We start from the raw sequence: 11,315 nt of genomic DNA on the forward strand, positions 1-11,315 counted from the left end.
AAGAATTCATTTTTTGTTAAAATCAAACTAAGTTTAATTTTGGACCCTTTGGACCTTAATGTAGACCAATTTGAAAACTGGACCCAAAATTAAAAATCTAAATACATGGTTAGATTTGGCATATCAAAGAACCCCAATAATTCAATTTTTGATGAAATAAAACAAAGTTTAATTTTGGACCCTTTTGACCTCAATATGAACCAATTTGATAGTGGGGCCCACTAAAAAGCAGTGTAAGGGAAGTAATTTAAATGATGTATTTGATTTATCTCCCTTACACTGCTTTAAATTATGTTTTGTACTAAAGTATTTGTCCATATAGAAATGCTTGTTTTTTGCCCCTTTTATGGACCCTAATTCCTAAAATTTTGAGGCAATTACCCCCAAAATCAATCCCAGCATTCCCTTTGTGATATGGAACCTTGTGGTACAATGTCAGAGAGATCCATACACTAACACACAAAAAAATAAAAATTTTGCAATTTTTCCATTTATAAAGGGGCATAACTCTAGAACTGTTAAAGTGACGCCACCAAAATTCAAACTTGATCTGTGTTTTGTGGTAATAAGCATTGTGTAGAAGTTTCATAACATTTGGTTGAGGCAAACTAAAATTAGAGAATGGAAACGAAAAATTCAGCAATTTTTCAATTTGTAAAGGGGCATAACTCTAGAACAGCAAAAGTGACACCACCAAAATTCAAACTTGATCTGTATTTTGTGGAAATAAGCATTGTGCAGAAGTTTCATAACATTTGGTTGAGGCAAATTAAAATTAGAGAATTGAAACGAAAAATTCAGCAATTTTTCCATTTGTAAAGGGGCATAACTCTAGAACGGTAAAAGTGACTCCATCAAAATTCACACTTGTTCTGTGTTTTGTGGTAATAAGCATTGTGTATAAGTTTCATAACATTTGGTTGAGGCAAACTAAAGTTAGAGAACGGAAACGAAAAATTCAGCAATTTTTCCATTTGTAAAGGGGCACAACTCTAGAACAGTAAAAGTGACGCGACCAAAATTCACACTTGTTCTGTGTTTTGTGGTAATAAGCATTGTGTATAAGTTTCATAACATTTGGTTGAGGCAAACTAAAGTTAGAGAAAGGAAACCAATTTTGGGAAGTACGTACGTACGTACATACAGATGGACAAGGATAAAACTTAATGCCCCCTCCGCTACAGCGGGGGCATAAAAAAATATTGGAACGTGCTTGTACAGATATAAGAGAAATCATAGTTATTCAAAGCTAGTTCAAAGCCAATTTTAACTAAAAAAACAATTTTCCCAGTCTAAAAAAATTGCTTAGCCGAGCGCAGCTCGATACGACCGCAGAGGTCCAACCCTGAACAGTTGGGGCAAAAATGGACCCAATATTCGCGCTGAATTTGGATTGTAATAAATTTTTTGACACATAAAAGGTTTCTGACAGAGAATTACTGTAGTCAAAGAACTTAAAATTGGTTATATTATTTGAATTTATATTCAATTTTTTGCTTTTGTGCAATACACTTTGCTGTTGGGAATTAACCCCCCCTCACCCCACAAAAAAAATTAAAAAATGTACCCCCCCCCTTTTCTTTTTGCTTTTGTGCAATACACTATGCTGTTGCGTATTAACCCCCCCCCCCCCCCCCCCCCACACTTTTTTTTTTGCAAAAAAAATAATATTTGAAGAATTTTTCTTTAATTTCTGAAATCTGAAATGAAAAAAAATTGATATGGTCATAATCTCAATTCAAATTTCCAATGGAGTTTGCAACCATAATTAACCCATTTAAATTTACCATAGTTCTAACTTAATCTATTTTATAAAAGAATTTAAAATATGGTGTCAAATCTTTCATATGGATTTTTTTGTAAAAGAAAATTGATGCAACATTTGCAGATATTTTTACTGGTCTTCCTTTATAAATATACATTTCTTTAAACATAATTTAAAAGCAGTGTAAGGGAGGTAATCAAAACGTTGTATTTGGATTACCTCCCTTTCTCTGCTTTTAAATTGTCTTAATTGTTCATTAACCATTACTTTATACATAATTTAAAAGCAGTGTAAGGGAGGTAATTCAAATGATGTATTTGAATAACCTCCCTTACACTGCTTTAAATTATGTTTTGTACTAAAGTATTTGTCCATTAACCAGAACACCCTTGTTTTCCCCCCCTTTTTTCCCCCTAATTCCTAAACGGTTTGAGCCATAACCCCCCAAAGCAAATCCTAACCATCCCTTTGTGGTATGGAAACTTGTGGTATAATTTCAGAGAGATCAATACACCGTTCCACAAGTTATTGTCTGGAAACTAGAAGAATGCTTATTTTTGGCCCCTAATTCCTTAACTGTTGGTACCATAACCCCCAAAATCACTCCCAACCTTCCTTTTGTGGTATTGAACCTTATGGTAAAATTTCATAGAGATCCATTCACTTAAACTAAAGTTATTGTGCGAAAACCAATGTGTATTCGGACGACGACGACGCCTATGTCATGCCAATATATGACCGCATAAAAACATGTATCAATCAGTATATATTACATGTATATACATTGAACAGATTTAGTGTAAATATTTCATAACAGTCTGAGAAAAGCATGGCCTTTCGTAATGCAAAAAATATAAACATCAACAGGATGTAGGTCCATACAAGTCAATACACACATCAAAGTTTAACTACAGATTCTATCAAAATTAAATTCTTGCAACTCAACTTTTATTTCACATTATCAATATATTCCCCATTGAATTTTTTTTAAAGTCTGAAAGAAACTTCTCAATTTCATGTACTCAGCTGCATACAGGGAAATGATAACTTATATTCAAAATTAAAAAAAAAAAATATCTAACAAGAAATGTTTTCTTGGAAAAATCTTAACAAAAGGCTCTGTTAATCAAACAGATGTGAGTACAATGTACTCTAGATATTCTCACAGTAAATTAAAGATATATCAGTAACAAAGTTGCTTACCTGATAAAAGTTATAAATACTCATGATTTAACTTCCGAGAAATTAAAATTTGTTTGTAAATTTTACACATTAAAGGCTGCAACTTTAAATTTAACCTATATTTAAAATACCAATTTCATTTAAACTTATTCTTCATTTTTCCTCAATTATAATAAACATGATCAATGTACTTTTAAACTTTTCTTCAATTTGGTTGATTGATCATAACATCAAGACTATTAAGGGGTTATATATGTACATAAACTAAACAAATTACCATAGTCTTCTTAAATTTGCTTGAAAAAAACAAGAGATCATACATGAGGGTCTGAATGGGGTGGTTTTCTTTTCTTTATTCTTTAATTTTTTAGACCACTTTTCTCTATTCTTTATTTATTTAATGAGTTCCTATTTTTCTCTGTTCTTTATATATTTTGTTTGTCCTTTAGTATGCACTTTCTGGCCAATATTCTCTATTCTGTAAATCTCATCCTGACCCTCATACATGTATAAATGTATAAAACATGATCTATTTCAAACTCTGGTGGGGCCTCAGTGGCCGTCTGGTCTGAGTTGTTCATCTTCAGTGATCAATAGCTTGTCAACTCTGAGGTTTTGAGTTTAAATCCAGCTAGTGGTTCTCTGAAAGATGCATATAGTACCAAAAACATTTTTTTAATTTTTAATTTATTTTGTTAAACATAAGTATCGGATCCCGACACTAATGCTACAAAATGGAGAAGTTATGAAATATAGCTAATCTTGAATCCCAACTGGTACCTTCACCAGTGTCAGCTATTCAAGCATTTGTATAGAAACAGCTTACAAAAGGTGACTAACATTTGCATGTACCACTTACATCTGCTATTTTGGTTTAACCACTTCAACTTTGCAGACTGAATGTATTACAATATGTCATTTATGGATGAATAAAGTAGACACATACGAAAAATTTCATAACAAACATACATGTACATGTAAGTATAAGACACATTGACACCCAATGACTGCCTCTAACATGTGAGAAATCAGCTGTGTTGATTTCTTTCTAACATCATGAACATAAATATATATCTATGTTTGCTATTGTGTAGGGACGGTTGAGATCTATAAGCATTATGGGATTTTCATTGCAGTGCACTCCTTAGATTGACCCTAGTTTCACATTATGTCATTACCAGGCTCTTATAACTTAACAATACATTATGGAATCTGTTCTGTGTTGAAGGCCATAAGTACATGTACAAAATGTAGCAAATAGTACTTTGCCAGGTTATTCTATCCCTTAAGGTAGCTTTGGTGTCTACCTCCATCTTGGATTGTAAAATAGCAGAACACAATTGGTGTAAGATCTTTAATGAAATGTGCTTATTTCGAGAGTAGAATGTATTTCATTTGTAAGACTTTTCATATTAATACAGATAATCATGTGTTTTATCAAATTTTACAACCGTATATTACAAAAACAGAACATTTTTCGACTGATTCATTTTTTTTCGATTTTGCCAAATAAGGGGAGATGACTCAGATAAAGTAACTTTTATACAGGAATGTGTTATGAATTTACATATTCTATCATGTAGCAAGAAAACAAGTTTTGTGACCCAATTTTTCTTTTTCTTTACTGAAAGAATACAATTAGAGCTATCTTTTCATATTTTATCTTAAAATTCTATTGTTTAGTTTTCTTTTTATCACACAAAATTGGGTTTAACATGCATAATCTATACAAAATCTGACAATTTTGCACAATCTGTCGCGTGAAAAAAGCCTGGTAACCTATACTTTTTGCTATTTATAAAAAAAAGAATGATATAAACTACAAAATGTACAGTTTGGCAAATTGTTAAAAACAAGAGGCTGTCAGAGTGACAGCAAACCGGATTTTCCTGCAGAGGTCGAACCCTGAACAGTTGAGCAAGTATGGACACTACATTTAAGCTTAAAACAGCTCTGAATTTGGATTGTGATTGAATATTTGACACAGCATAGGTATGTGACACAAAATGAATGTGGTCAAAGAACTGAAATATTTGAAATTGGACATTTACCTATTATGGTCCAATATCCAAAATCTAAGTACATATTAGAATCAGCATATCAAAGAAACCCAAGAATTCAATTTTTGATGAAATCAGACAAAAGTTTAATTTAGGAACCTTTTTACCTCAATGTGGACCAATTTGTTAGAGGAGCCCACAATCCAAAATCTCTCAATACATGGTTAGATTCAGCATTTCAAAGAACCCCATAAATTCAATTTTTGTTGAATCAAACAAAGTTTAATTTTGGACCCTGATTTGGACCAACTTGAAAACTGGGCCCATAAATCTAATATTTAAATACAGGTTTACACTCAGCATTTGAAAGAACCCTATATATATTATAATTTATGTTGAAATCAAACACAGTTTAATTTTGGACCCCGATTTGGACCAACTTGAAAACTGGGCCCAAAATCAGAAATCTAAATATATGTTTATTAATAAACAATTTAAGCTTAGTTTTTAAAGGAGTTCACTTCATAAAAAAAAATATATAGCATTCAGAAAATTAGTTTTTACAGAATAACAAACAAACTTGCCACAAAATTCTTCAAACAATTTACCAAAGAAAAGAAGAAAAAAATCCAAAATCTTATTTATCATTAATACAATGTCTTTTCAAAATCTATAAAACTTATCAGTAACAAAAAATAATTGTAACAGGATGCTGTTACGAAGTCTCCCAAACAAAGCTCCAATAATTCGTCATTCCCATGGTCGCCTGACATTGGGCAAAGTCCAGTACAAATTGGTTTGTGATATGCATAAGCGACGCCTATGGATTGACCCTGTATGTCATTCAAATCTTCTTGAAATGACAAACAGGAATATATATGGTTGTTTAGGGGTGGAGATCTCGACCATTTACAAGTTCTCAAAAGGGGGGGGTGTGTGTGATCCCCAGTGGACTCGCCCTTTATTTCATATGATTTGTTTTTTTTGTCCCATACAAGAATATATATGGTTTAGGGGTCGGGATCGCGACCGTTTACAAGTTTTCAAAAAGAAGGGGGGTGGGGGTTACCCCCTGTGGACTTCCCCTATATTTCATTTGATTTGTTTTATTATCCCTTACAAGAATATATATGGTTTTGGGGTGGGGATCTTGACCGTTTACAAGTTATCAAAAAGAAGGGGGTGGGGGTTACCCCCATGGACTTCCCCTATATTTCATTTGATTTGTTTTAATGTCCCATACAAGAATATATATGGTTTAGGGGTGGGGATCTCCACCGTTTATGAGTTCTCAAACAGGAGGGGTCGGTGATGACCCCAGGGGACTCACCTTTTATTACATTTGATTTATTTTATTGTCCCATACAAGAATATATATGGTTTCTGGGTGGCGGATCTTGACCGTTTACAAGTTTTCTAAAAGAAGGGGGTGGGGGTGACCCATGGACTTCCCCTATGTTTCATTTGATTTGTTTTATTCTCCCATACAAGAATACATATGGTTTAGGGGTGGGAATCTTCAACGTTTACAAGTTCTCAAACAGGAGGGGGTGGGGGTGACCCCAGGGGACTAGCCTTTAATTTCATTTGATTTGTATTATTATCCAATACAAGAATATATATGGTTTCAGGGTGGGGATCTTGACCGCTTACAAGTTTTCAAAAAGAAGGGGGGTGGGGGTTACCCCAGGGGACTCACCTTTTATTACATTTGATTTATTTTATTGTCCCATACAAGAATATATATGGTTTCTGGGTGGCGGATCTTGACTGTTTACAAGTTTTCTAAAAGAAGGGGGGTGGGGGTGACCCATGGACTTCCCCTATGTTTCATTTGATTTGTTTTATTCTCCCATACAAGAATACATATGGTTTAGGGGTGGGAATCTTGACCGTTTACAAGTTCTCAAACAGGTGGGGGTGGGGGTGACCCCAGGGGACTAGCCTTTAATTTCATTTGATTTGTATTATTATCCAATACAAGAATATATATGGTTTCAGGGTGGGGATCTTGACCGCTTATAAGTTTTCAAAAAGAAGGGGGGTGGGGGTTACCCTCATAGACTTCCCCTATATTTCATTTGATTTGTTTTATTTTCCAATACAAGAATATATATGGTTTAGGGGTGGGGATCTCGACCGTTTACAAGTTCTTAAACAGGAGGGGGTGGGGTTGACCCTAGGGGACTCCCCTTTTATTTCATTTAATTTGTTCTATTGTCCCATACAAGAATATATATGGTTTCGGGGTGGGGATCTTGACCTGTTTATAAGTTTTCAAATCAGAGGGGGATGGGGGTGACCCCTCTGGACTTCCCCTATATTTCATTTGATTTGTTTTATTGTCCCATACAAGGATATATATGGTTTAGGGGTGGGGATCTCGACCGTTTATAAGTTCTCAAACCGAAGGGGTGGGGGTGACCTCAGGGGACTCGCCTTTTATTTCATTTGATTTGTTTTATTGTCCCATGCAAGAATATATATGGTTTAGGGGTGGGGATCTCGACTGTTTACAAGATAAAAGCACATTCTCAAATTGAAGGGGGGTGGGGGTAAGAATAGATATGGTTTAGGGAGACTTAATTATCTACAAAATGTCTAATAATGAACAGTAAATTTCAAACTTCATTTATACAGTCCTTCTAGTAAATTTCAAACTTTATATATACAGTCCTACAGATCTTATCAGGAAACAAAAATTTTTCAAATAAATCTGTCACTCCAATGATTATCAATCATACTTGCAAATCTGAAGGGTTATCTATATTATTAAACGATAAGACCTCATTTTGTGTGTCGCTTCTCTTCCTTCCACAAAAAATTAATCATCATGCCTTTGTTTCCTATAGGTACCATGCATAGTCGCATTTGTCATCCTCGCTTATGATTATTCCATTTGGGTTATTTTCCAAAAATGATGGTAACGATAATTATTTGAGACCTCTGACGAATCACGATAAGGATATTTTGACGAATCACAGTAAAAAATTTACCAATTTGACGCTAACGGTAGCCGAAATGACTGTTTGACGCCTGACGTTAAAGGGCATTACTACCCTCTTTCATAGGTGCTTGGGGGACAGGACATATTTTCCCCCGCTTTATCTGTATACTATGAACATACATATACTATAAATAAAGTGTACATTGTATTTGCTAATTACTATCAATTCCAAGTTTACCATCAACGGCGGTCATATATTACATGCTTAACTTTTACTTTCTTTTTGGCTACTTATTGTATGTTTATTTGATCCAACTTACAACATGACTTATTGTGTACTATACATATAGGGATATCTATCATTTTTTGAAAATGCCTGTTCATTTCATGTTGGTTTTCAGTGTTTGTTGTTTTAAAATGTTTTTTCTTCACAAGAAACTTGGTTTGTGTTAAACTACTTGTTTAAACTTTATTCTGGCTGATAAAATAAAATATTTTTCCTACCTACCGACCCTGCAGTCTGAAGGTACAGTCGGAAAACTGCAAACAAACATATTTTTAAGGTTGGCCTTATAATCATCACCACTAAGGAAATAGAAAATTTTCAAATAAATCTGTCACTCCAATTTCAATTTTGACAGGGGCGTAGCTACCTTCTTAATGAAGTGGAATCACAAACTATAGGGCGAGGGGTCTGGGGGCCACCTAAGGCCCCCAGTAGGTCCAGGACAAAGCCCTGGTAGGGGGCCAGGGGGGCGAAGCCCCCCGGAAGCTCCGCATATATAGCGTTTCAAAACAATCACAACGGAAATAAAACTTGGACATTTTTGTTTTGGTTTTTTTGTCAACTATTTGTTTAACTTCAAGTCGAATGAAGACTTAACATTGTCGCTCGCATTTTTTGTACGTGAAAGCTTTTAAAATCACGGAGATTTGTTCCATATGCTAGTATTTGTATTGAGCAAAGTAGATTTAAAAAAAACAAACAATAAACATAAACACAATATTATATGTGGAGTTTCTGTTAGCATAAACATCATGGATACCAAATACTTGGTGGACACATTCTCATATATTTTGCTTAACATATGTATTTAAATGTTTAAAAATTTTGTGGGTAAAATCTACAAGAGAGCGATGGGAATTTCGAATTTTACATAGTTAGGAATATTCGAAGTTGAAATTAATGAACTTTTTCAGAATTAATGGTACTTTGATCACGATCTTTTTAATAATCTGCGTTTTTAATTAGCCAGCTAATAAACAAATGCATATGCATTCGACCAGTTGTATGGCAATATCTAGATGATAACAGTGAAGATACGTGTAATAAAAGTTTGGTGTATCTTTCGAACAAGAATCAGCAGTTTAGTGTCCTACTCGGACAGATAGTTCTTTTTAAAATTGAATGACCTAATAGTCCAGTAAAACGAGTTAGAATTAACAATTTATTTAAATGGTTTTACAATCAATCATTCGTATAGCCGGCCCATATAGAAATGACTCTGAATTATCGAATCTATATAAAAGTTTTTTTTTGTAAAATAAATAAAAACGTAAAACATGTACTGGAAAATGTGTACTTTTTTTTATAATAACAGCAGTTCCAACTTCTCATCTACTAGTATACGGAAAGCTATTGATTGGTTGAATGGTTATTAATGTCCGGTAGCAAATATTACATGCACACAGGACTAGATACGTTGACGTGATGTGAAAATGAACTATTCGTGTTGTCAAGACCTACATACTTAGTCAATATTGAACTTGTTCACAAGGTAACAGTCATTATTCCCGGATCGATACGAGTTGAAGAGTCTTCATTCTAGTAAGATGGGTGCTTTGGGGCGAAGCGTAAAATAATAATTTTCAAGTTTTTTTGTTAACCCTAAAGGGATTATGTTTTTTTTTTGCACTCAAAGCGAGTATACGGTATGGTTGTGGTACCAACAACTATGTAGCTGGTATTTTCTAAACAATGCCCATAATATAAAAGTTCCTCTAAGTTTACACCAGTTGTATGTATTTATCGTACACATACATGTCTTACAGGATTAAAAATTCAACTGCATGTGTATTCCTCTTGCTTTTATTCTTTGTGTAGTTTTTAAAATGCATACATAGAAAGACCAATTCCTATATGTTAACTTTGTCCCTCTCTCTCTCTCTCTTTTTTTTTTTTTTTTTTTTTTTGTGAAAACGACGTGGATGCACGTGCTGCCGTTCCTCCGGGTAGCTACGCCCCTGTTTGAGATAAGACATTTACTACGCTTAGTCATAATATGATTACAAGAGAAAAATATTTAAAAATACCACTTTTGGATATTAAAAATGGTGATAACTCAAAAAGGATAAATACTAAAATAGTGAAAATTGAACTAGACCTTCATTTAGTCACAAGAAACAACGTATCTAAATTTGAAAAAAAATCATTACAGCGTTTTCATGTTATTTAAGAAACACTGTTTGGCAGCCGCCCGTCCGCCCTAGTACATCCCCAAATCAATAACGATATTTCCTTCGAAAATCCGGTTAAAAATTAAGTATTTTAATTTAGACCCCCCTCTACCTTAACTTTACACTTTATGGAAACCAAACTGGTTGTATGGCTGAAACAAAATGTGTCCCCAACTGCTATGGCTGGATATCCAGAGCAGTAGTCGTGGTAGTGTGGCTTAAACGTCTTGCATTAAATAAAGAATATTTTCCAAAAATCTCACTGTGTCTAAAGTACCCCAGGATACCGGATATTAGATACTATTGAGACAAAACATTTTTTGCTGGAATACACAGTCACAGTGAATCTCTATTGTTCTTTTGTTGTTGTACCAGTGTGTCCAGTCAGGAACATATATATTGACATATTGATATACTATTCCCAGGTCCAGTGAGTAGTAAACTAACTTGATGTGCAGTTCTCTGGGAATAAAAATGTGTTCAAATGCCTTATAACCATCTAATTGCTCCAATATTTAACCAGATTAACTAGTATACTGTCACTCAGTGTCAGACTATAATATGTCCCGGACAGTCCAGATGAATTTCTAATTGTATGTCTGGCTGTGATTTAAGATTCTCAAGCTATATAAAAAATTAAAGGTAACACATTTTTTCTTAAATTGCCAAATATGTAAAACTATTGAAAATCATTAAAATAATGCAGACTTACCGTTAGATTAACTGAATTGTAATGATCAAGGCAAATGCGTCGTTTTCCAATGAACAGCTGGTAGGATAGACGTTCTATAACCCAGAACATTTTATTCAGTTAATCTTGAAATTTAAAAGATTAAATATATTAATTATATAATTAAAACAAAATGTATTAAAACAACTTCAATACTAGTGAAAATATAAACGCTACAAATAATTAAAACTTAATACTAAACTTGAAAGAGTGGTGATAAAAACTAATAAATTC

At 33.7% G+C, this 11,315-nt stretch overlaps 1 protein-coding gene across 3 annotated transcripts in view; it reads right to left on the bottom strand.

Moving 5' to 3' along the window:
* Positions 1 to 11,129, bottom strand: part of LOC127734981 (cytosolic purine 5'-nucleotidase-like) — a 71,727-nt gene extending 60,598 nt beyond the window's left edge. For 2 of the 3 annotated variants that reach the window (XM_052245035.1, XM_052245033.1), the window contains exon 1: positions 11,064 to 11,129. The gene's annotated coding sequence lies outside the window, so the exon portion shown is untranslated. Of the gene's footprint in view, positions 1 to 3,224; positions 3,590 to 11,063 lie in introns of all 3 variants that reach the window. The other variant, XM_052245034.1, reaches the window with a different exon arrangement.
* Between the last annotated feature and the right edge of the window lie 186 nt (positions 11,130 to 11,315).

This window comes from Mytilus californianus, unplaced genomic scaffold (assembly GCF_021869535.1).
Source record: "Mytilus californianus isolate M0D057914Y unplaced genomic scaffold, xbMytCali1.0.p SCAF_3, whole genome shotgun sequence".
NCBI lineage: Eukaryota > Metazoa > Mollusca > Bivalvia > Mytilida > Mytilidae > Mytilus > Mytilus californianus.